This window comes from Rhipicephalus sanguineus, chromosome 9, assembly GCF_013339695.2.
Source record: "Rhipicephalus sanguineus isolate Rsan-2018 chromosome 9, BIME_Rsan_1.4, whole genome shotgun sequence".
NCBI lineage: Eukaryota > Metazoa > Arthropoda > Arachnida > Ixodida > Ixodidae > Rhipicephalus > Rhipicephalus sanguineus.
This window is the reverse complement of record NC_051184.2, coordinates 25,102,006-25,127,824: the sequence shown is the minus strand read 5'-3', so window position 1 is coordinate 25,127,824 and position 25,819 is coordinate 25,102,006. Positions and strand designations below refer to the sequence as shown.

Sequence of the window (25,819 nt, the reverse complement as noted above, 5' to 3'; positions counted from 1 at the left end):
GAGTATTACAGACACGAGCGCAGATTTATTTTCGAAAAGCGTGTTCGAAAAGCCAACACAACTGTTGGCTTCATGGAAACCATGTCCCTGTAAACATACAGGCAAATGCTACAGCAATATTAAAAATATACTTTCCATTCAAATCACACACCTGTGGCAAATTAGTGCGACGAAGAACAGTGCAGTAAATAAAAGGGCATATTAATATTTGATAGTAGAACATTTAGACATGAAATTACTATAACACTAATCTTATCGTGAGCACAATCTGATTACATTGTGCCTAAAGAGTTCCCCGGAGTGAGTACTAACGCACCGCTTTTTTCTTTGCACTTTTTTATCTAGGAAACTACAGCGTCTGTTGCGATCCAGTCTGCATTGAACGAGGTAATATACGCACCATACCAGCGCAATTACTCCATTACGGTTTCAAGATTGCGATAGCAGGAGCATGTGGTGTACCCCAACAAACTTCCGGTCACCTCATTTATTATTCTGCAACACCGAAGCGTAAAGCGTTTTTTAAAGATTTGTCAGAGTAAGGGAATACTCTTTTTCCAGTTTCACACAAAAGAAAGGCGCTTATAGTTAAGGACTAACTCTTTTAGTGTTGTGTGCAGCATAGAATAATATTTAATTCAAATATTTTGCTAGACACAGGGAGAAAAGTGTTGAAACTCTACGGGCTATTCGCCAAGGCTTTTGTTCCCCGCCAATTCTGCTAGCCTACGCCAGCGCAGGAAACCGGAGGCGGTCCAGAGCCTGTGTTAGTAAACAGTGAAACCTTCTAAAAAAGAATTCAATTTACCTGGACACTGTTCAAGAACTGTGGTTGCCAAGCATTTTTAATTCTTAGGAACCACTTTAAACGTTCCCAAATAAGCTCCCACATATAGTATTGGCATAGCAGGGCGGTGATCTTTGGTTGCCATGCACAATGCAAATTTATCGTTGTCATTAATTTCGACCTTGCCACGCTGGATCCAGCGTAGTCGTTTTTGTAGTGAGCAGTTTTGCCGATGTTTGCCTTTATTCACGTGAAACACAAATTTGAAATACGTGGTACAAGCAGACGGCGAAGTCTATAGCTCTGACGGAAGCCGTTAGATCACGGCAAATCAGCATGTACGCCACTCGTAATGACTCTACGTATATCAAGGAAAAAAAAGACAGCGCAAAATTCTGACAGGACACAAGACGAAGAAGGCATGACAGCATAAGCATGAGCCAACTGGCTCGAGCCTTAACCCTAGAAAACTACGTATTTAGGGTCTTCTGTTGCTCATCACGTGGTAGCGGCATTGGTTTACTTTACGGCCGCCGCGACTTTATTTTGATTAGGGCACTATTGCTAAAAATTCCGACAATATGCCATTAAAAGAGGCTCAGTAATCTCCAAATAAATAAAATACTGCATTCACAATTACGCTCACGCCCATCTTGTGTGGCCTTTCATAAATGAGTTATTCTAGGAGACAATAAACGCTGTAACGTATCCTTTTCTATCTATTGAGAATAATGATGTAAACGATTACCTGCACAATAAGAAGCGGGGCTACGGAGCTGAGTTGCACATGTTAACGTAATCGTCAATGATAATACTGACGCGAGCAAGCAGTGCATTCTGGAGATTGTTTCTAAGCAATTGGCGAGATAAAATAAGCGCTCTAATGGATTCTCCAACTTCATGGATTAGCCCTTAGAAGTATTCACTTTTTCCCAGAACTGTTAATGAATGGAATAACCTTTCAAACGATGTTGTGTCACATAGCACACGGTCATTGTTTGAAAAGAGCCTCACTTAACCTCTCACTAATTATTGCATTGAATAATATTGTAACTACTGGGAATAATATTTCGGATTATACGTTTGTATATTGCACTGGATTTCTTGATTGATTGTATCTTAACAGAATTTGTTGCTGGGCTAGTTGACTAGTTCATAATGCTAAACTGCGGAGCGCGAATTCCGTAAGGGACATAGAAGAACACACATCACACAGGACAAGCGCTAACTCGCAACTATCTTTAGTGTGAAAAAAAAAACACAATAAAGATTATATGTCGATTGTTTCGTGCACGTACCTTTTGTACTCTACTGTTCTCACCCTGCGATGATTTTTTAAATTAAAGATCGCAGTATAAATAAATAAATAAATAAATAAATAAATAAATAAATAAATAAATAAATAAATAAATAAATAAATAAGGGCACAGAAGTAAAGAATTATATCAGCTGTATAAATACACTTCATCAACACCAAAAACGCCACACTTTCAACTCTAAAAGAAGCGTCCTAAGCCAAGAAACGAGCACCATCAGAAAAACAAAATTAAACGGGTAGTGACGCCGCATTTAATTTCCCGAACCGGCTCGCTTTGACGTCACAGACATCTAAAGAGTCTGCTAAGGACTAATTAATCGTTTATCGGTAAAAATTGATGATACTGTGTTCCAAATAAACCAAACATTTAAAATCGCAAGTTCAATAACTCTTACTGAGCCCCCAATCTTCATGTCTCATACATAAAAAAAATCAATATAAATCCGTGACATCCCAGAGACGCATAAGCGCAGCGATTTCGGTGTGACTTGCGGAAACGAGCACGAGAGGACGTGACACGAAATGCAGATTATACCTGGCGACAACTTTCTGTGGCAGCACGGCCAAAGCTACATGGGTGGTGCTTCTGCACACGTGTTACTACACCAAGTAGTCCGCTTGCAGGCGATTGTTTACAGCCACAGGAAGACGTGAAATTGACACCAGAAAGCCAGAAAACTAGAAACAGCAAGAAACGAAACCTTTCGCAGGAGAAGCTTTCTTACTTACAATGCAAGAAGTCTTGAACATAATACCTATTTCTTTTCTTTTTATGTTTTCCTGTATGCTACGTAGTCTACAAGAATTAGTATTCCCGAAGTACATGCAGCAGCGCAGTAAAAAAAGTGTGTGCTTCGGTTCCGCAGCCTTGGCTGTGCTGCCACAGAACGTTGTCGCCAGGTATAGACTTGTCTCGTCTTCCTAAGATGTTTACCGCAATGGAAGAGTTTTAGAAAGCCCAAATCCATACAGGCCCTCCTATTGTATATTTCAGATCGAAACGTTTGTAGTGTCCATTGAAAACCGAAGGAATACGAGGTCATTGGTTTCAAATGTGATTAACTTATTACACGCGCATGTCAGGGGAATAGAAATAGAAGTTCGAGAAGAACTGTTCTGACAGAAAAAAAAATAACGCTTGCATTTCCTTCCAGCAAAGATGATAAATGAGTCACTAAACACGTCTGTCGATCCTTGCGATGATTTCTACTCATACGCCTGCGGCGGGTGGGTAGCCAAGCATCCCATACCAGACTCGAGATCAAGCATTGGGAACTTCGACCTACTCCGCGAAGAGCTGCAACGTACCTTGAAGTGTAAGGCACCTTTTCGTATTAACCTGCTCCTGTTAGTGCGAAATCCGTGAGGAGTCCGTGAAATTGATCTGACTCAACAAAATTGACATGAAGTCGATTACATTCTACAACACGCTCCTTTACACCTCATACATTCATACTGCCACGGTAACAAATTGAACCACAAGCAACAGCGCGGTTGACAGCATGACAGCTGTTTGTTGCTCCTGTTGCTTTGTAACCATGGCTCATACCTAAAGCAGGAGATGGGCTGTGTAGTGGGTGGATTTTTCCATTATGTTCCATAGGGTAACTTTCCGCGATCCTATAGTCAATCTATTGATTTCAATTGCCAGTCATCAGTAATGAAATAGTCAAAGCCAGCAGAATTCAGCTAAATATTATTCTAGTCTTCATGATAATTCCTCATTGGCGAAGAAAACATCAGCTGCGATCGAGCAGAATGTCTCCTTCATCCACAACCACGGAATGCCCCCCTTGCGCACAACTAAAGGTGAAACGCACTGTAGCCGCGCAACACCTAGCACCACACTGAACATGTATTTCATTAATCCATCTCTCCAAAAACAATGCCTTCTAAGTCCCGAAGGCAAGACAAGGTAATAAGCGTAAGTAATATGGTTTCATCCTGGCCACGTGGACGATCGATGTACAGTTGCGGTTTCACGACGGAAGGATCGCATGCTGCTTCCTTGAATAACTTGGTCGTTGACATCGTTGAGGCGTTGAAGAACTCGGCAAGAACAACGAGGCAGGAGTTTCTCCGACTAGCCGGGTTGGCGGACGGGACGTTAGATCCATACTTCTTCTGCAGGGCGGTAGGTGACTTCTCCGTGACGAAGGTTGTACCACGTCGTAGTGTTGCTGAGAGCGAAGGCGCAAGCGAGCTAGCTGACGGGCTTCTTCATCGCGCGGAGCATACTAGGCAGCCTTTCCGGTGGTGGTTGCAAAGGCGTCGGGTAAAAGCATCACGTCTAACATCGTGGTAACCTCCTGGCCGTGACACAAGTTGAAATGAGTAAATCCTGCGGTCTCCTGCTAGGCGATGTCATACACGAAGGTTACGAAAGGAAGGGCACTGTCCCAGGTCTTATCGTATACGCCAACATGCATGGTAAGCATGTTAGCGATGGTCTTGTTAAGCCCTTCTCTTAGGCCGTTCGTTTGCGGATGGTAAGCAGTCCTGGTGTGAGCGTTGCCGCTCAGTGCTATCACTAGCCGCATGGCATAGCGCATGAGTTGAAGCAGACAAAATCGAAGACGGCGCCGCAAGCAGCGCCACCGGGCGCTTTTTTTGAATGCGTGAGAAAAAAAAAGCGAAAAATTACTCTCTGACGCAACCTAAAGCTGCCTCAATTGCGTAAAATACAATTCAAATTATACATGTTTATTTTTAAGCAAAATGAGTCTACCTGCGAGGATTTCTTGTCCTACCAGTAGATTGACCACATCGCTGTTGGGTGACGCTAGCGGTCATTGTTTCACGATTTTCAAAGTCAAATTAAAAATATAATTCCTTTTTTATGGAGCAAAAGCATGCTCGTTGCTGCCGATCTGACGATCGATCTTCTCATTTTCACCACAATCAGAAAAAAGTTTGCGAGCGGTAGACAGTCCCTTTAACGTAGTCCTTGACGGTACGGAACAGTTTAGGCCAGTAGTACTTGTGGCGGATACACGCTAGAATACGCGTTTATGTCAAACGACCAGAAGACAATTTGCCGTAAGATGCATTGAGGAACTCATTTCAAATCGCAAATGGTACTACACCCGAAGGCCAGCTTAATCGGCACAAAGCTTCGCTTATACAAGGCGATGTTGCGCAGAAAAAAAAACGAAATTTTGTGCCCGAATATGCGTGGTAGCTGCGTAAGGTGGCCCTCAAAACAGTAGTCGATAAGTGGGCGAAGCCCTATGTCGTCACGCTGCTGCTGAGCGAAGCCAGACACAGTGACGACGCAGGGTCTACCCTACGCAGACCAACCGCACAAGAAAAGTACGACAGACTATTGGCGTAGTTAGTCTTGCTTTATCTCTACATTGATTTAGCGCAGCTTAGACACAAAAGAACATGGAAAAAATGGACAACTTGTGGACAACATATTACTTGCAGACATGACAGCTCAATATTCTAAAACAATTGCATATTTCATTTGTATTTCATACGCTACTCGCACAGCTCTCTAGTTTCTTGCCGACTGTTTCTTAGGCGGCCACGCTAACCTCGCTCCTCACGATGCTAGAATCTGCCAACCAACGCGCACGTGAGTACACGGCGCAGAAATTTGGGAATATGGCATCATTTGTCGAGAAGAGGAAGCGATTTCTAGCTAACTTTGAGAATTAATTGTAAATTGTAGGCCGCGTGCCGCGTTACAACGTTTCGCTTACGTATTCTCGGGAGCCTCGACTACCGATCGGCAGCGTTTTCTGACCATGCTCAAAAAGTGTTGCAGGGCCCCTTTAAACATCATTTCGGTGTTCTTTTTCATAGCGATCGCGATTGATAATGCGCATCGCGAAAAAAACTTACAGACGAATAAAGCAATTTCACAACGAGCTAAATAACAACTGAGAATTTTATTGCACGTGTTTTTAATGTATATATTGTTGACACAATATAACGAAGAGTATTCTCTTTATAGACATATTAGGAAACATGACACTAAGACCGGAGAACCAGAATATAACGGACAAGCTTGCTGTGGCCTACAATGCCTGCCTCGGTACGTAGAATGTTAAAGTTGGCGTACTGAAGTGCGTCATTGTTTTGATTGTGCTAAACCAACTAGCCCGCCAACGCACTTTGATTATCATTTGCCGTCTTCTCAGAACGAAAATTTATCAACAAAAAAAAACACTGCAACAACCACGATATTATTATTTGCCTCCCAATGCAGCTTGAAATTGAGGATTATACAGTCCAAACGTGGTATTGTCGAATTTTACAGGTGCTCTTGAGCTTCAGCTTTTTTTTTGTATCTAAATTACCAGTAATTCGCCATATATGCCAGTGGTCTGCATACTTTTGCTAATGATAAAAGTATATTCCTTAAAAAAGGTATTTGTACCACAGGCAAGTCGACAAATAAATAAATAAATAAATAAATAAATAAATAAATAAATAAATTGTGAAGTCGCTTTTCACACACTCAGCACCTCCAGCACATGCGCCACTTATAAGACGACGTCCGGTACGTAGAACAGTAGAAAGCTTATACGTCAACGCAGTCGCGCGATGCAAACGATGTTGATTATATATATAAACAATGAAGTGCTAACATAGGACCCGGAAGCAAACGTTCAAACCACGTCAGTCCTTAATTTACAGAACGATTTTTTTTTTACGCGCGTCAAATTGAATATTCATGAGAGGGGCCTTGCAAACATGGAGGACCCCGCCTTCGGACAGACTGACGCAAGAGCTACTGCATAAAAACTCCAGTGTAACAACAGGCCCCAAGAATAGAACAGTGCCTCACCTACCACAGACAAATTGCTTTGATTTTGTAAGCGTAGGTATCGCAAGCCTTTAATGCCACGCCACTGAGCTGTCGCTGATCTTTCCCGACCAAGATGGGCAGAAAGCGTTCGCTTATTTGCTCGTCTCCTTCGACAGCTATATTTTCTCAAATGTCGACATTTCGTGGTGACCTCAGATAAGAATTTATAACTTCTGCGCGTAAACGAACGAACGCGGATACGCCGGTTTTTCTCCGAAAACGATACTTCACGCTGTCTTGACTTTCGTCTCCGCATTTATAGTGCTAAGGAAATGCTAAAGGCCGCAGCATAACACGTTCCGCGGACGTTCAGGTCCTTCCATTTATCGATTATTCGATGACGTGATGATTTGTTTATCGGGTCGTAAAGAGCAGAGAAATGCGGTCTTGCTTTCATTTGAAGCCGCACAATTCGCTTTTATGGTAATTCTTGCGTCACTTCGCGAACCATAATAGTTTCACCCATGAAATTGTTGCTAACATGCTCCGAGTCAGATTATTCCGTTGTCCATTCGCGATCAATGTCAGTGCACAAAGAGACGCAAGCGCTGATTTGGTCATTCGCGGTGTTTAACACTTGGACAACCGTGCATTGCGGACAACACTGCGCGCGCCTATGAGCAGTCACGTATGTTCCATTGAAACAAAATTTTACGTTATTTAGAAACCGTAAAACCATTTCACCTTGCTGGATGCGCCGAAGACGTCAAACGGGAGACGGGGATTCAGGGGGACCACAGTCTACGCAAGGCGCAACGTCAAGTTCAGTTGAAGTCAATAGAATGGTCATTTCGGAACTTACCAAACGTAGCTTGAGCGTAGTCCGCGGGATGCGCAAGCCTGCCGCCGACGATGTATGAGCTACCCGAGCTGCTGCATTGCTTGAAGGCTCGAGGCCTGGGCACGGAAATCATCTGGAGGCTTCACCGACTGAACAACCCGCGATGTTTATGAAGCAGAGCACCTGCGCAGGATACACGTTCACACATACATGAAAAAGACATAACACAAAAGCGCCATCTCTTGAGCGACTCGCGTCTACTCCGCTGGCCGTAATCATCCAAGTATGCTGCCCTGTTCCACGTGAAATGTGATGTAGACGTCAGTGGTTTGCGTAACGCGTGATAGCTACAGTATACCAGTGGATGCCGAGAAGGACATACTGCGTCGTTTATTTGTCGGCGGCACAAGTTCGTCGATACAGACACAGTTCAAGATTCACGTGCATGACACAGATGACGTTCGATTCACTCGACTGAACGTCATGCTTGATCTGCAACGCATCGCAGATGAAACAACCGCTGGAGCGACCTGAATGAAGTATGTAGCGGCCCTCGCTATTATTATTATTATTATTATTATTATTATTATTATTATTATTATCCATGCAATCGTTATCACAATAGACGAGAGTCACCACATGAATGTCGGTACCTTCCTTTCCCTTCTCCCAACATGTGCAAAAAAAAAAAAAACTAAATCCACCCCTGCGCATGATGACCAATATAACCCCACTGCAAACACGTATCGCTACTTTCTGTCGCTGCTTCTATACCGGCCGCTATTGCACTTCAGAAAGAACAAAATGACACGCTGTAGAAGCAAACCAATAATCGACACAAAAATGTAATTTCATTGGGCATTACACTATATGCAGAACTCATTTGGCACATGATTAGTGTGTTCAGGAAGCCGTGATTTCCTACAAGAGCAATCATTGAACAAAAAGTCGAGGACGCCGACCACAAGAGCATAAACAATGCATTGACGTTTCGGCTCCCGGAACGGGAGCCTTGTTCAAAATAAAGGCGAAGGAAGGAAGCTAAACCTTTAAGTAGGCTAAAGCGCGTGACCTAAACACCTTTCGCGTGCGGGCGAGGCAGATTAGCGTCCGTGCGGTTGAGCGTGCTTTTTCTTGTGTCGTCAGGGATTCCAGATACAATCTGGAAGTCAGGTCCTTCCCGCTAGCGACGACACGTGCCTTGCCCCAGTCTATCTTATGATTTGAGCCTTGCGCATGTTCGGCGAGGGCGTTACATGATAACTGATGAACAGACAGAAGCGTAGAAGCCTCATCAGGTCTGGCACGTCGATGGGCGTCTTCCTGAATGAACGCATCTCGATGTGCCAGACCTGGTGAGGCTTTTACGCTTGTGTCTGTTCAACACGTATACTTTGTTTTTAAGGGCCAATTTTACGGACAAGTCCATGGCACAGCCATGGGGGCTTCAATCTCGGTCATTGCCGCCAATTTGACAATGGAGTCTGTGGAACGCCGAGCGCTCTCGTCCTTCAACTCCAACCCCGAAGACGTTCCTTGTTTTTCTTGGTTACGTCGATGACTGTTCTTGCATAACCAAGAAAGAATATTTGAATCCGTTTGCGTACCACCTCAACTGTGTTAAAAAATGGATTCAATTTACTACAGAAGAAGAAAATAATAGAGAGATGCCCTTCCTGGATGTACTGGTGAAACGTGACGGTGTTTGGATATTTTTTGCCGTATTCAAAAAGAGCACGCCGGCCGGTATTTGCACCTTATGTCGGTACCGTACACCCCGCTGCACACAAGAGGCCCGTGGTATCGTCTTTAATACAGCGTGCCCACAGGATTTGTACCAAATTTGTTGACCTCTACACTGACGTTCAACGCGTGCACTGTGACCTGTCGGGAAGTGGCTACCCGGATCCCTTCGTGTCGTCCGTGGAGCGCAAGTTGGAGCGCCCTTCTGCACCACAATGTTCGAAACGGTCCTGTATGCCGTACGTACCGGGGGTGCGTGAGACTTCGGCACGTGCTCTGCGCAAGTAGTGCGAAAGGAGTGCGTACCCGGTGTCGCCTACGAAGTTCCGTGCACGAACTGCGATTGTGTCTACATCGGTGAATCCGGAAACTTCGAGCGACGGCTGAAACAGCACTCTAATGCCGTGTAGGAAGAAAACGTATCTTCTAACGCCTTCGAACATGCGCAAGGCTTAAATCATGAGATATACTGGGGCAAGGCACGCGTCGTCGCAACCGAGAAGGACCTGAGTTCTAGATTATATGTGGAATCCCTGACGATACAAAGAAGAAAAAGCACGCTCAACCCCACGGGCGTTAATCTGCCCCCCAGCACACGCAAGATGTTTAGGTCACGTGCTTTAGCCTACTCAAACGCTTAGCTTCCTTCCTTCGCCTTTATTGTGAATAAGGCTCCCGTTCTGGGTGCCGAAACGTCAATACATTGTTTATCCTCTTGTGGTCGGCGTCCTCGTCTTTTTATTCAATGATTCTTCCCGACTAAAGTCCCTAGATTTTTTTCTAGGTACTTTATTTTAGGGACCTTATTCCTGACCGGATGGATGTCCTTCGAAGACTTGATTTCAGCTAGCAGAGCAAGTGCAGCAGCGCGTCTCTTAGTGCCCAGTAACACAATATATTTGATTGCTGAAATTCTTAATGAATTTCACGTAAAATCAATTTACTTTTAACCCCCGATATGTCACTTTCTCAGAGGTTCCTACAAAAAAAGACCAACTCCCAGTTCTGCGCACTTTGATGAATAATTCTGGATTCGGTGAGTGGCCAAAAATGTCCAGTAACAAGAAAATGGATTCCAGTCCTGCAAACTGCACTGAGGTGCTTGCAAGCATTCCCATTTTCACCTTATTCGTAATGTACGTCGACCGAGACCTCACGAACCTCACATCCTACGTGATTCAGGTAAGGCATTTTTGGTTATAAACCGGTACCAAATTAAATGGCAGTGGCTTCCGTTTCGGCGCTATACATAAACATACAATGGTTGCATAAACGCACAAAAGGTCGCGAGCGGGAATCAGATTACAAGCATTTTCTATTCGTATTCATTGTCGCGTCAAGTTATGAAAACGCACCCACACCCAATTGTTACGAATCGGAGTGCACTTAATAACTCTTTACATCAGTATGCCAAACACGACAAGATCTAGAAGGCACACAGCCTAGAAGATGGCCGGAATACTACACGAGTGACAATAAATCGACGATTTCTCAAGAAACAGGCAAGACATGCAGTCGCCATTCTGACCAAGATAACCATTCCCACGATTATCACACGACGCTTCGTGCATAGGCACCTTGCGCTGAAGCTTTCAACAAGTGAAAGTATCTGCCAGCGGAGATGCGAGATGTCTAGACAAGGGCTTAAGCGTAAAAAAGTACTTTGCATGTGCACAAGTAAGCGACGGTACAGTCACGCCTGCGGACGTAAATTGGCGAGTTGTAAACGGAGGAGGAGGAGGGAGGAAGGAAAGGCAGGGAGGTGAACCAGACGGGCAACCGGTTTGCTACCCTACACTGGGGTGGGCAAATAGTGGTAAGAAAGAGGACAGAGAGAGAGATAAAACGAAAACGAAAAAAGCACACACACATGCCCACACGCGCAGGACGTTCAATTCAGAGACGTTCTGAAAGACCGGTTGAACGCAGAGAGCGCAGTAGCGCTTCCACAGCCTTTTTCTGTGACGTTAGGTCCGGTCGATGGCGTAGGATTCTTTCTTTCGACAGAGTGCGGCCGTCCAATTTATCGAGCGAGTTACAAAGTAATGTCTCTGTGAACAGTACTGTGGGCAGTCGCACAGAATATGTTGAATAGTTTCATCACTTACACAGTGGTCACATGATGTGGTGTCGGCCATTCATATGCGGCACGAGTACGCGCGCGTAAATGCGACGCCCAGCCACAACCTGCACAGACGGGTAGCGTCACCTCGGCGAAGGCCTGGAGGAACTTCAAGGATGAGAGTTATATTCCCAACAGTGTCTTCATCGGGCTTCTCTGCTAGCCCGAAATCGCGCTCAGCGCTTCCCACCCTGTAATCGGAAACTGCCAGATCGACGCGCACACGCAAATCACCAAGCGAAATGCCACCACCGCACCAAAACGTTTCCAGCGGCGAGCGGCAGAGGGTAGCAAAGGAACATGAAGAAGACGGATTACTATTTTTGAGCTTATTGTAGTTCGTGACTCAAAGTTCTTTTGTGTGCTAGGCGCGGCATATTCTATTGTCATCTCTCTACAACCACAGCCAATGAGTCAGCGAATGAACTCTCAATTTCACGAAACTCCACTTTACGAATATTTCTTGTTAACAATGTTATCTACAGAATTTCATGAGACCAACGCAATGTAAAACCCGAGGCAACGAAGTCAATTCAAGGCCTCACCGTATGTAACGAAGTAGTGGGTATATATCTTGGCATATCATTAGTATTGGAATTTCGATTTCTAATTATTAGTGCAATCGAGCTCTTGCGAAAGCACGCGGTTACATTGAAACAGCTGACAGGCTCACCGGTTTCACTGACTGCCCTAGGCGAGTACACTTGCAAGAATAACATACGATTTTCAAAAAAATAAAATAAATTGCATGTTATTCGCATAAACTCGTTTTTTGTATTATAAACAGTTCTCCTTTGAACGTAGTTTAAGTGAAAATGCTTTAATGCATTTTTTTATATACAGAACTTTACAGCGCCAAACACTTCACTATAACGAGGCATGAACGCATAGTATTTCAGGGCACAATGCAATATGGTCCTCCCCAGGGCATTATTTTATTGCATCGGAAGTATTACGTGAAATCATTCAACATAGTAGCAACATGAAACTTACCAAGTAGCGTTTCATCAGACTTCTGAATTTGAAATATTCTCCAAAAACCGTTAACCTTTTAGATTTAAAGAAAACGTTCGGCAGCATATTACGCACTCTGTAACACTTGAAGACGGAAGCCTGCTGCACACATGGTACCGTATAAAGTTCTACAATCGAGGACCAGACTTCCTGCAAGACACAGCGAGCCGTAGTGTGAGGAACGCGTGTGCACAGGTCGACAGACTCACTTATGAGACGACTCACTCAGGCTCAGATGGGGCCGTGAGTCTGAGTGAGTCCGGCTGAGAAGAATTTTAGTGAGCCTGAGTGAGTCCGGCCAAGGAAAATTTTGGCGAGTCTGAGTACCAGTGATCCCTAAGCGCAAGATATGTTTAAGCGAGTCCGAGTGAGCTGCTCTTTTATGCCGGCCTATGCACGTGTGGCGCTTTTATGCGCACTTCATGAAAGGCACATCAGCGCACTTAACGTAGTACCCAAAGGTGCAGCATGCTCGCCATGCTCGTTGCCAGTAAGCGTAACAAATGTGCAACACAAGCCGAACACAGTTAAGGACACGAATCATATCTGTACGTATCGACTCTAGCGGCTTCGGACGCTGTGCTTCGGTTTTCGCTTGAACATCCTCCTCCTCCGTAGCGTACTTCCGAAGCCAACCGACCATTCGGATAGGCCACGGACAAGCGCCGTGCAACGCCATTTTCTCCGCCGTCGGCTACAGCCTACTGGCCCGTTCACACTTGGCCTCGAAGGGGGCGAAAGCGGAAAAACTCTCCGGAAAATTCACTCGCTTCGCCGCCTAAGCGGCCGGAAAACCACGCGACGAGCCGGACGCGAAAAAAATCGGTCCGAGACTGGTTTTTCCGCCATGCGAAAGCGGATCGCCTGGCCGCTTCACGGGAAGCCGTACCTTGGCTGCACTAGCTCAAACCACGTGATGTAAACAACGGCCGGCCGCAAGTTCAACAAGGCGGCCAGGACGTCGGCGGTGACTCGCATCGGCGCAATTGCAAACTACCCGTGCAGCAAGACAAAGTTCAGAGCCTCGACATGGACGCGTTCCTCGAGAACCTGATTTGGATTACGATTGTCGAGAAGACTGCAATTCGCAGAAGGTGAAGCAGCAGCGAGTCGGCGTGCCCCGACGTGTCTCGCTTTCGCACAGCCGGGTGAATCCGCCACCGCTGCTGGAGTGTCCGCTTATGTAGTTTCTGCTGGTGTATGTACCTCCCGAAACAGTGGTTTGAAAAGGTGAAAGCTATTTCTTTTCCGTGTTTTGCACGCATAACTTGAATTCGGTACGAAATTAAATGCTTAGGAAACGGGAAAAAGAGAATGAATTCTTGAAGTAGCGAAGGCGGCGCCGGCGACGGCATGCTGGAGAGGCAGAACGAATGTGAACATTTTCGACGCGCGCGAGCACGGTTTTCCGGCCGCTCTGGCGCTTTCGCTTTCTGTTGGCTTCTCCAAGTGTGAATGCACCATACAACCGGCCGCCGCAGCGTGACGTCAACGGCTCAACACCCGCTCCAGACAGCGTGCGCCGCTCGTTCCCTCTCCACCGCCGCCGCTCGCTCGGAGAAGGCTGTTTCTCCTCTCCACGCCCCCCCCCCCTCCAGGTGGTCACGTGGATTGAGAGAGAGAGAACAACTTTATTGTGGTCCGTTACAGACGTGGGGAAGAGCGTCCCCTGCGCCCACCCGGCGTGGATTGAGTGAGTGAGTGAGTGAGTGAGTGAGTGAGTGAGTGAGTGAGTGAGTGAGTGAGTGAGTGAGTGAGTGAGTGAGTGAGTGAGTGAGTGAGTGAGTGAGTGAGTGAGTGAGTGAGTGAGTGAGTGAGTGAGTGAGTGAGTGAGTGAGTGAGTGAGTGAGTGAGTGAGTGAGTGAGTGAGTGAATAAACGTTTATTTGGTCCAGCAAAACGCGATTAATCGCGCACCCGGCTAATCCCACGTGGATTTAATCCCAACTTTTCGCGCCAGACGCTTTTCTTCACGGTCATCGCGCATCGAGCCACTTAAGGCTTTTGCCTTAATAAATGCTATGCTTGCTACGGTGAAATAATAATATCTCACCATTTTCAGCTTGATCAATTAGAGTTTGCGACAGTGGGCAGGAATCAGCTTATCCATCCAAATAAAACAGAAAACGAGAATATAACGAAGGCTTACAAGGAAGTTGTTAAGACGGCGCTGAAACTTATGAATCCAAATATCAGTGAAGACCAACGAACTCAGCTCGCTGAGACAATCATCGAATTCGAAGGACAGTTGGCTAACGTAAGAAACAGTTTTTTTAATCTTTTTTGGGTCACCCGCGTTTCATGACGAAAAGTATTCAGAAAGAAAAATTGCGTTATCACTGTGCTCAGCCGATGCCGACATATCGTTCTGAAGCTTTTTCTGCTAACAAAGAGATGAATATATTGACAGGATGTCATGGGCGTTGCCTGAGATATATATTGTTCCGATTTGCTGCTCTGCAACACTGCGAGAAAGGGTTACGCAATGCATAATTTACTTCTGGGTTTTTACCTTAGCAAAGCACAGTATGATTATGAGGCACGACAATGTGGTGGGCTGCGGAATAAATACGACAGCATGGTATTATTCTTTAACGTACCTTGAAATAAAGAAGTGATCAGAATGAAGTGTGAATACAGGGTGCTTTTTTTTAAAGACCATCAGAGGGAGTTGAAAAAAATTAAAATGGCCTTTTTGAGAAAACTATTTTCAAAGTTCGGCGTTTATGGTAAATCACTTACGTTTCAGCCCAATTATCGAGTAAAATGGAGCGTGATAAAGCCAAGAAAATTATTTTAAAAGAGAGCGAAAGTATTAAAATTAATATGTACTGATTTTTATTATCCGCAGTTTAACTTGTTTGCGGCAATAAATTCCTCAAATACCGGTATTTTGTGTGATTTGCCAAGTTTGTGATTTTTTTCTTCAAAAGTACTTCAATAAGCAAGAAAGATAATAGACTTATAAGACTGTATTTCACTTGTTCTTTGAGGGCAATAAATATTGTGACCAAGAAGTGCACTGTTTTTGCCCTCGGTGCGCTCAAAATTCAGAAATCGCGAAATTGGCGGAAAATTGTTTTTTGCGGCCAAAATATGCAATTTTTTTTCAGGCGAACAAATTTTTTTTCGCGAAATTAACTTCGAAACCATTGTTCTGGGTGTAGTGCCTAGACATACAGCAAATTTTATCAAAATCGGGAATGGTGACCGGGACCTCGTGTTCAATCTTATCTGTACACACCCTGTTGAGTACCCTGTTACCGAATAGCCAGGAACATTGTCCAACAACGTTATACATATAAAACACCGCTCAGTTCTCACAAGTATTCGGGCACTGCAAAGCCTGTCATGTGTGGTTTAGAGCGCTAGCGTTTGCTCACTAAGCAAACCTCAATTGTCGGTTCTTTTTAAATGCTGTAATTTCAAGGTCTTGAGCGAGCGAGCGAGCGAGCGAGGAACTTTATTGAAAAAGACCAAAGGGATCGGGATCAGGGGTGGAAGCGTTGAAACGTAATTTTTTATAGTCTCAAGGATGCATTTATCTTTCACCGTTTACAGTTGACGGCACCTCCGGAAGTGCGACGAGACATTCTGCAACTTTATCACAGAACTATCCTTAGTCAATTGGGAAATAATTTCACAAATGTAAGTAAATCATTGCGTCTCTGCGCTAAGAACAGTTCGTTTTGAAACACGTAAAAAAATATATTCACTATAAACTATAAACAGGAGCCCAAGGACTGCATTATTTATATATCACTTCGGGGGATACTTCCACATTCGCGTAATATGAGACACGGCGTGACGTCGCATGTATTACACTAATGAGTATCCTGTCAACTGGCTAATTCAATGTGGATATCCGCACACAATGTCATCGAAAGCGCTGGGCAGAGAAACAAGCACCTTTGCTAAGACATGGAAACTTCACCGGCGCAAACATTGATTACAGCTATCTCTCAAAAATATGCGATAGTTTACAAGAAACTAAATCTTCGTTCGAAACCATATATTGTGATAACTATTTTGCCGGGTGGATAACTGGGCGCGTTGGTGCAGCGTGATTCGAGGTGAAAGGCGCGAGGACGACGACGGACAAGGTGTGTGTGTGTGTGTGTGTGTGTGTGTGTGTGTGTGTGTGTGTGTGTGTGTGTGTGTGTGTGTGTGTGTGTGTGTGTGTGTGTGTGTGTGCGCGCGTGCGTGTGTGCGTGTGTGTGTGTGTGCGTGCGTGTGTGTGTGTGTGTGTGCGTGCGTGCGTGCGTGTGTGCGTGCGTGCGCGCGCGCGTGTGTGTGTGCGTGCGTGCGTGTGTGTGCGTGCGTGTGTGTGTGTGTGCGTGTGTGTGTGTGTGTGTGTGTGTGTGTGTGTGTGTGTGTGTGTGTGTGTGTGTGTGTGTGTGTGTGTGTGTGTGTGTGTGTGCTTTCACATCGGATCATGTTTTGTAGGTTTCGATAACTTCTCATAGCATGTTGAATCCCACTATAGTCCAAGATTTCAAAGTTCGACGAAAACTAGTCAGGCAGGGGTGATTAATTGAAGAAATAAAAGAACCACTCGCCTTGTTCAAAAGGAAATAAAGGTATATCGACGTTTCGGGGCCGCTACGGGTCTCTTTGCACGCAATGAAGATGGGTGCAAAAGGGCGAGATTATTTATGTGTTAGGTGGCGCATAGTGCGTGTTTATATCTCGGGAAGATTACACCGTGTCCAGTTACTCCCGTTTTTTACGCGACAGCTTTAAAGAACTCGTTTCACAGAATTTCCGGCGCCGGTTTCCGTTTTGGCGGCGGCGTCTTCTGGTTGTGAAGGAAAAAGCAGCGTTGTCTGTGAGCGAATATTCGACGCCAATAAAGATACGAGATCTAAATAAAGATATGAGCCGGAGAGCGTCCACGCTTTGGCTTTCTTTGCGGTGCGGTTTAGGTCTCCACCGAGAATCTAAAGTAGGCTAGCGATTGGGAAGGCGATACGAACACGGCCCGATTACGCTATCACGTTCTATTCTTGTTGCCGCCGCCTCCGAGAGGGAAGGGCGCGCGGTGTGGCCGCACCTTCTCTTGGAGGCGCTGCGATGGTGCGCCTCGGTTTTCCCGCCGTTTCCGAGAGATGGCGCGACCACGCCGCGGGGATGTCGCTAGTTACCCTTAACAAAAGGCGTCGCTAGTTATTCATAACAAAGGGCACACACATTTGTGCGCGCATTCTCTTACACACACGTACACGTTTCATCGATAGTTCGAAAAAAATGTCACGCGCGTAGACGTTCCCTCACGCCACCGGGCTGTTGACACGCTTGTGATGTATTCTGTGCATGCTCAACGAATTTGACTGCAGTGCCTGAAAGTGTCAGTGCAGTGTGAGAAAACAGAGGCGCTCCGGAAAATTTGACCACCTGGGGTTCTTTAATGCGCACCTAAATCTAAGTATACGGGCCTCAAGCAATTTCACCTCCATCGAAAATGCGGCCGCTGTGGCCGGGATTCGGTTCCGCGACCTTCGGGTCAGCAGTGCAGCAGCATAACCACTAGACCACCGTGGCGGGTTGCCATCTTGATAGCACATACAAAGAAGAAAACAGTTTACCCTCCCAATGAAATCATTAGATTAAATTTATTATTTTGACGGTTAACTGGCCTCTATATTTAGTAAAATTATGCTCCGATATCATATGTACACCACACAACTCTCAATTTGAACCATATTACCTCCTCTTTGCATGAGTTCTTATTTTTATTGAGGTCCCTAACATTCGAGCCAACACTTAAATTCCGGTTGGCTGTAGGCGAATTCCGGTGTGCTCCATGGGAAGCACAATGTCACTAAAGCTAGCGCCATGACAAACTGTCTCGACACCTGGAACCTAAATGTAGATAGCTGATAATAGCGGCACCACCTTGGATGGTGTCTTATTAGGAGCATATTACACCCAACAAACTGTAAGTAGCGCTTCGCAAATAAAACCTACACGTAAAGAGTGTTGAAACACGGTATTATTGCGATAGCAATAATATGGACAGTCTCGGCTGGTTTTTGCCGTCGCCGTCGCCGCCGTCATGCACCGTATATGTATATGTGCATATATGTATATGAAAGCCACAAAGAAAAATAGTTCAGAAATACTTTCCCACGCGCGGAATCGAACGGCCGACCCCTCACTTCGCAGCGCGCAGCGGTAGATGGCTAGACCACGAAGAGTACCGTCTTTCAGCATGCTAACGGCGAGCTAGTTATATATACACCATTTAATTCAGCGTGCTTTCTTACTCGCCAGCCAGATGGCGCGCAGTACGCGAGGGGCGAGGCGCACTTCGCCCTACAGGGCGTGGTCGCCTGCGTGCGCCTCGTGGAGGGAGCAGGGGGGTTGTATGCCTTGTGCTTTCACCGCGATGTCCGCGCCGAAGTTACAGAGCGTACAAAGGTCACTTCGCTCGCTGCAGCGGCCGTGTTTGCGAAACGAGCAAGCTGTTCAAACAGAAATAAGCAACAACAGTGACACTTGACAGTTCGCGCTCGCCTTGTGTGTGTTCTTTTAGGGGCGAAGCTCCTAAAGCCGAGGGTCTGTCCCTCCTAGCTCGTACGTGACCGCCTAGTTCGATGACTCACTCGCACGTGACTCGCACGTGCGCACGTGCACGTGAGTGACGTGCACGTGAGTCACGCACGAGGCGGATGCAAAAAGCATCAAGCGAGCTCAGCCCGAAGCTGCCGACGCGCGCTTTAAGCGACTTTCTAGACGTTTCTTTCGGCCACAGTTGTGACGTGTGCGACAGGTTGTGGTTTTCCAACAATTTAGTCACGATTTCTTCAATCAAGAATGACAACGCTCGAGCCACTGCCACCGCCATGCTGCAGTCCGCGTTCCCCACCGCCGCCGTCAGCAGTGAGTACAAAGTTTGTGCGAGCTGTAAAGGTTCCCTGATGGCCAGAAAGGTGCGTTTTATGGGCATCTCCCACGGTTTCAAATATCCACCGAGACCGGATCACTTGCCTCTGCTGAACCCCGTGGAAGAACGACTGATTGCGCCTCGTCTACCGTTCATGAGTATAAGGCGGTTGACACATGGGAGCGTCAGTGCGGCATCAAGGGACAAGTGGTTAACGTGCCGATAAACGTCCCCAACAAACGAACAAAAACAAAATAAAAGTCGATTTTGTATAATATACGCACAGTCTTACGTCTTTCTAATGATGTAGTGGGCTAACTTTCACGGAATAGTTACGGTTTACCGATGATCTCCCCCTCTCGAGCTTCGCCCACTTATCATCAGTCATTCCGTGGATATGGCGTGATTTTTTTGTGCGTCCTTTGCGCTTGAGCGACGCGCTGGGAATTTCGAGCTGCTTTCCGTTCTTCGCGTTACATTCCAATTTGTTGCTATCGCATTCATTGCTTCGCCGTTGCGGCGAAACTGTGACTTTTTTACCCAATAGTCGTTGTCCTTTACTGATAAAATCCTCTGAGCCCTAGTTTTATTACTGATGTTGTCAGGGTAGTAATACGCACCATTTATTTTCCTCAGGTTCCACTGCTACGCATGCTTAATAAACAGTTCGCATACGTGAATATTACGTTGAACGAAACCGAAACAGTAGAACTCTTTGCTGCGCACTACCTGACTAAGCTAGACGAATTTCTTAAGACTGTCGATTGGTAAGTAACCAGATGCTTGAGTACTTTCTTTCCGTAGCATTTACAAAATTGAAAGGCGCATTAACATTTAACAAACAGCCCAACTTTCCGCGGGGAAACGTCTAGCAGCTAAAGGGGCTACTTCAGCCGTCGTCAAACCATACACCACCGAGCTTCGCGCACCCACAACCCAACAGCAACGCCAACCTCAATACTTTGCAACTTCAAAAGGACCCCGAAAAGTATACAGGGATTATTTTGTAAACCCATTGAATCGGGTGCGTAAGTCGTCTGGTGATTAAGAGAGTGGGTAAAGAGCTCTGTGCCAGGTGTGTAATTATTTATTCGGTTTTACACATACATATTGCTACGCATTGAGCGGCTCCGTCAAACCGAGTTTGCAGTCGGCCCGGTTTTGGGAGGCTTTTCAGCGTGTATCGGAAAAGGAAACGAAAAAGGTCAGGTTTCTGGCGGCACCTAGTGGCGCAAACACGGAGTGTGGTGCTTCCCATCTACTGCGCTCCGGCAGAGGACCGTGTAAAGCGTAGCTCAGGCGCGACCGCTCTGTGAAAAAGTTGAATAGCAAGAGCACGGCTTGGGAGTCGGGTAAACTTCAGTCACCCGTAGATGCACTGATAAAAGGTGCTTCGTCTAAATTATGACGTGAATTAAGTGGTTCTGTTGTTGCTTAACCACTTACATAAGTTCATAAAAAAAAAAACATTTTAGGCACCAGTTAATCTGGGTGCCACATCTCCCTCTTTTATTTGATCGCATAAGCATCGCAAAAACGTAACTTTCACATTGCGAAACTGGAAAATTGTACTAAACTACTAAAATAACAGTTGCCTTCAAACTACCTATTTACCCGAATGTAACGCGACATTTTTTAACACGAAAGTGTTTTATGCCGGGGTCCACCAAGTACATCCGTCACGGATATGACGTTGATAAAATGGACACCAACGGGTGAGAATGAAAAAAACCAAGAAAAAGATACCCCGCTGGGAATCGAACCCTACACAATAAGCACTACACAATAATCACTACACAATAAGCACTACTTCTGTGAAGACACGTTTCAGTTTCGTGTTATACCGATTCCTATGACGGAGGGATCAGCCATGTTTTTTTTTCCAGATCTTTGCTACCTCAAGTCGACCCTCGTGTTTCAATCGAATAACGATATTCAATTTTTTCTTCTTGGACGCAATGAAAAGTCATCCCTCGCGTTACAATCGTGGTCGCGTTGCAATCGATTAAATACGGTACTATCATACATTTTGACATACAATGGTAAGGTCACGTATTTGTCTCTATTTCCAGCGATACACTATACAACTTCGCCGGTCTGCGACTTATGTTGGGTTGGGCTGAGCGCGCATCGGAGGAATATCGCAACGCTTCGTTCAATCTAAGAAAAGCGTCTACTGGAATCCTGGTCGACAAGGAGACATGGGAAAAGTGCGTCACCACCGTGAACACCATGATGCCAGAGATCGTTGGCTACCCGTACGTCCGAGAAAAGTTTAGCGAGCAAGCCAAGAAAGAGGTAAGAGAGAAGATAGTTGACAAAAGCCTCGGTTTCAATCCACCTTTTTCACGGCGCCCCGGCGAATGCGCTCTCCCCTAGCAGAAAAGTCGCGAAACGTATCATCGTCTCGGAGGCTTTGCTTCTGGCAATACCGGCTGTTCCGGCCCCTACCAAAACCCTACAAAAACGGCAGAGGGCAGCACAGGGGAAAAGGCGGGTTGTTAAGCCCTTATCAGCAACGGGCAGTATTGAAGACAAGGCGGCTGCAGTATACTTGTGCAATGCACAGAAGTACGGCCTTCGAGATGACACAGCCTTCCGTTAGTACAAGGAATCCGTTGTTGAAACACGCTGTCTGGACGCCACCCTATTGGCTTCATAAATCAATATGGAAATTCAGGTGAACTTATTTATAACGCCAATCACCACATTGTATTTTAACTCCTTTTACGGGAATATCTTATATATGATATGCCGGGGAGAAAGCTTGCTGTAGGAGACAATGAACGCGATTTATAATTTCGTTTGCTATGTTGACACGTAAGCGGAGGCCGACACGAATTTCGACAAGGACTTTCGCCAGTAAAAGCTCAGGACTAGCTATAATTTATGCTCACCTTTCTCTCCTTCCCTCTCTTTCTCGTTAGAAAACCAAGCGACTTACATCTGCGCAACAATCGACGTCATTGAGCCAAAAGAAAGGACTATACATGCGGCAATTATATGTTATCGCAGGTGGAAGACCTTGTCAGGAGGATCAAGGCAATATTCAACGAAACTATACTGGATAGTGACTGGATGGATAACGACACCATAGCTGCAGCAGAAGAAAAGGTAACGTGAGCTTTTCGGGCATTTTCTGAAATTCCGGTTAATTTTTGTAATCCTTTTGCCAACATTTGCTTTGTGCTACTTCAACGTGTATTCAGATATTTATATAAGCCGTTTAGTAAAAGTTCCTGACACAATCGTCGCGCGCATTGTCACCCATTATACGAGGTCTGTCTTGTGCATTGAAGACTTCGCTATGTTAACTAAATTAGTTCGAATTTATCGAAAACTTTTATCAAATTATAAGCGATCGCACGTCACAGAACACTCGAGAACCACGCTCTGTGCGATGAGAGCACCCTCCTGACGATTTCATTTCAATCATTCGTTTTCCTATGCCACGGAATCGCGGGTTAACCTGGAACGCAATCTGAGTAATATATTCCTGTTCAATGTGATGCGCTAGAGCTTGACAAGGCAGTTGTCTACGTTCTGCACACAATTCAACCCGCTGTGAGGTCCTTCTGAGACAGAATAAATGTTACTTGGCTTGCTCGCATATCCTTTTTTTTTTTAAGAAAGAGGCGTTAAAGACAGTAAAGGCACACGAAAAGGATGACAATTATTGTTGCGTGGCAGAATAGTGACAGAAAGGCTGCTATAGTTTTAGCGTGAAATTGAAGAACTGTTTTTATGCTCGTTTTCGCCTTACTTTTCAGCTGGCAAAAATGATTTCAAAGATCGGATACCCAAGCTGGCTACTCAACACAACATATCTCGAGCTCCTTTACAAATATGTGAGTATCAATTCAGGGGTCACAACAGTTAGCACCGTCATAAAGTATTACACAAGTATCGCGCGAACCTTGCAGCGGAATAACAATGTGGCCTAAATAAGAAACAAGCATTTGCAATCAAATTTTGAGATCACCATGGATAATCACAAGCCTTATCACTACAATACTGCATGAAGATTATGGTTCAAGGTTACCTTGAAAATGTCACGGAGTGGGCGTTTTATTGACCGAATGTATCATGCTCTATGGACATTTCTTTTATGTGTGGAATTCTTCGCGACAGTCGTAAATCTGCATTTTGTTTACTTTTTTTTAATTCAAAATGCTTACAGGCCCACTGAAGGGCATTGAGTAAGGAAGGCATCAGCATATACAAAAAATTAATTAAAAAATAATAAAACCAATAGAAAAAATAAACAAAACAAAGATTACAAACATCAAAGTACAACATCGTTATACAATAAGAAGCAACGAAATCAGGTTATCGCGAAAAGCTTCACGATTAGGGATGGTACAATGTGATTAGGAAGACCGTTCCTATGTGCAATGGCTCTATGTAGTGGTAATGAGTTAAATGCCTCCGTGTGACAATGAATGCGCATGAAACAACATGCGTTGTGAATGCGTCGAGATGTGCGCACAGGAGAATGAAGTGGCAAACAGTGAAAGTTATTACTATAAATGTACCTGTGTACCTATAAATGTACCTATAAATATACTTAGTGTAATAATCCGGATGCTGGCAACAAATGTGCTTCCAGATTCTTCAGAAGATCATACCAAAATTTTAACTGTTAGTAAAATTTTGCTTCTAAAGTAAAATGTTAGTTAAATCCTCACAGCTATTAGGCATTTCGCTACCGCAGACAAGGCATGGTATCTACAAATAAAATATAGCCAGAAATACTATTACACTTCCCCAAGATTCTGATACTGTGAGCAAAGAAAGTTTCCTATTGTAAACGCAGGAACACTAAACAAGTGATTTTATTCCTCGCTATGTAAAAAAGATGTCTGTTGGAACACTGGCCTTCTATATATTCTGCGTATGTCATGTTATGGTGACAGGGAAGAGGAGTCGTGATGATATGAGTGACTCTATTGCGCGGATACATCTGCGTGAATGACGTCCTTCTGCAAAGCGTTTCCTTCCAGCACAGCTCCTATTAGGACCACAATCAATGCGTTGTGTCTCATCAACCAATCTTTCGTGTCGCACCCGTTATGTCATCCTTCGTACTTTCACGTTACAGGTACCAAACCTGAACCTCAGCAGTTCATTTTTGGAGATTGCGTACTACATAGAAGGAAACAACTGGAAGCGACAATTGTCGCATTTGGGAGAAAAATACGACGTAGAATCTGTGTAAGAATTTCATTTATTTATTTAGTAGTGATACTGTTAACCCTCTGTTGAGGGTTGTTACAGGGCGGGCACAATGAAAACGCTTCACATACATACATTTAACAATGGCCAACTAACGAGAAACATCATTGTTATCACAAATATCTATCTAAGAATACCTGAAAATCAGATACATCATTTGTTTGCACAGCTTCCTCTGGCAAACTGTTCCAAAGTTTATGGCATCAGGAAAAAAAGAAAAACGACACAAATCAGTACGCGTTCGTATTGGTTGCACAATGAGGGGATGAGTTGTTCGCAGAGGCCGTTTCTCAAGCTGCTGCTTTATAATGTATCTTTATTTATTTTTACCTTTTCGTGTAATGTCGGAAAAAATAATTTCAATCGACACTTCTGCCTTCTTACTTCTAACAGTTCCAAATCGCATGCGTTGAGCATGTCCGTTACCGAGTCTGTTCGCCTGTATTTCGAACAAATAAAACGTGCAGAGCTGCTTTGAATTCGCTCCAATTTTTTCTTGAAAACCTTCTGATGCGGACTCCAAACTGCGCTAGCATATTCTGGAATAGGACGTATATAAGTTTTATATACCAATAATTTAAATACCTTTGATGCATATGACATGACAATTTCTTTCGACGACGTTAAATTTCATCGAAGCCTCAAATTTTCCCTCGTGGATATCAATTAGCGCTACTGCGCACGTTTAAACTGCGTGAACAATCGTGAACGCAATAACGTACAACGTCTCGTTTGTTCTGCTCTTTGATTGCAGATGGATCGTGGGACCCGCGATTGTGAATGCATTTTACAACCCCTCTGCCAACGAAATGGGTAAGAGTGCACACGCCCAATTACGTAGTTCCTGACCTTTGCATACAGATTGCTTCTGCAACGCTCAGATCATATGTGCTTCGAATATAAACGTCATAAGAGATGAGACAACAGAGTAAACATTGTGATTCCATACTTCTAGCCAAGCAACGAGTATGCCGCCATCTCATTGATCAACCATATTGTGGCTTATGTTTAGACTGTTTAAAATTAACATCACGGAAATGAAATATTACGCTCTCACACCTTGGACTAATTAAGGAAAGAGTATATATTGTGTACCTATTCGCAATCTTAAATTT

The 25,819-nt window shown here is 44.8% G+C and overlaps 1 protein-coding gene and 2 long non-coding RNA genes across 3 annotated transcripts in view; 2 read left to right on the top strand and 1 right to left on the bottom strand.

Annotated features, from left to right (window-relative positions):
• The window catches only part of LOC125759805 (uncharacterized), a 104,921-nt gene that overhangs the window by 66,479 nt on the left and 12,623 nt on the right, over positions 1 to 25,819 (bottom strand). Inside the window, exon 3 of the long non-coding RNA XR_007417497.1 lies at positions 7,727 to 7,888. This is a non-coding gene — a long non-coding RNA (uncharacterized LOC125759805). The remainder of the gene's footprint in view (positions 1 to 7,726; positions 7,889 to 25,819) is intronic.
• Positions 1 to 25,819, top strand: part of LOC119404780 (neprilysin-1) — a 113,548-nt gene that overhangs the window by 76,358 nt on the left and 11,371 nt on the right. The window lies entirely within an intron of this gene.
• LOC119404785 (uncharacterized) lies at positions 339 to 6,147 on the top strand. The gene is made up of 3 exons (XR_005186367.2): positions 339 to 387; positions 3,260 to 3,421; positions 6,067 to 6,147. It is a non-coding gene; the product is annotated as an uncharacterized LOC119404785 (long non-coding RNA).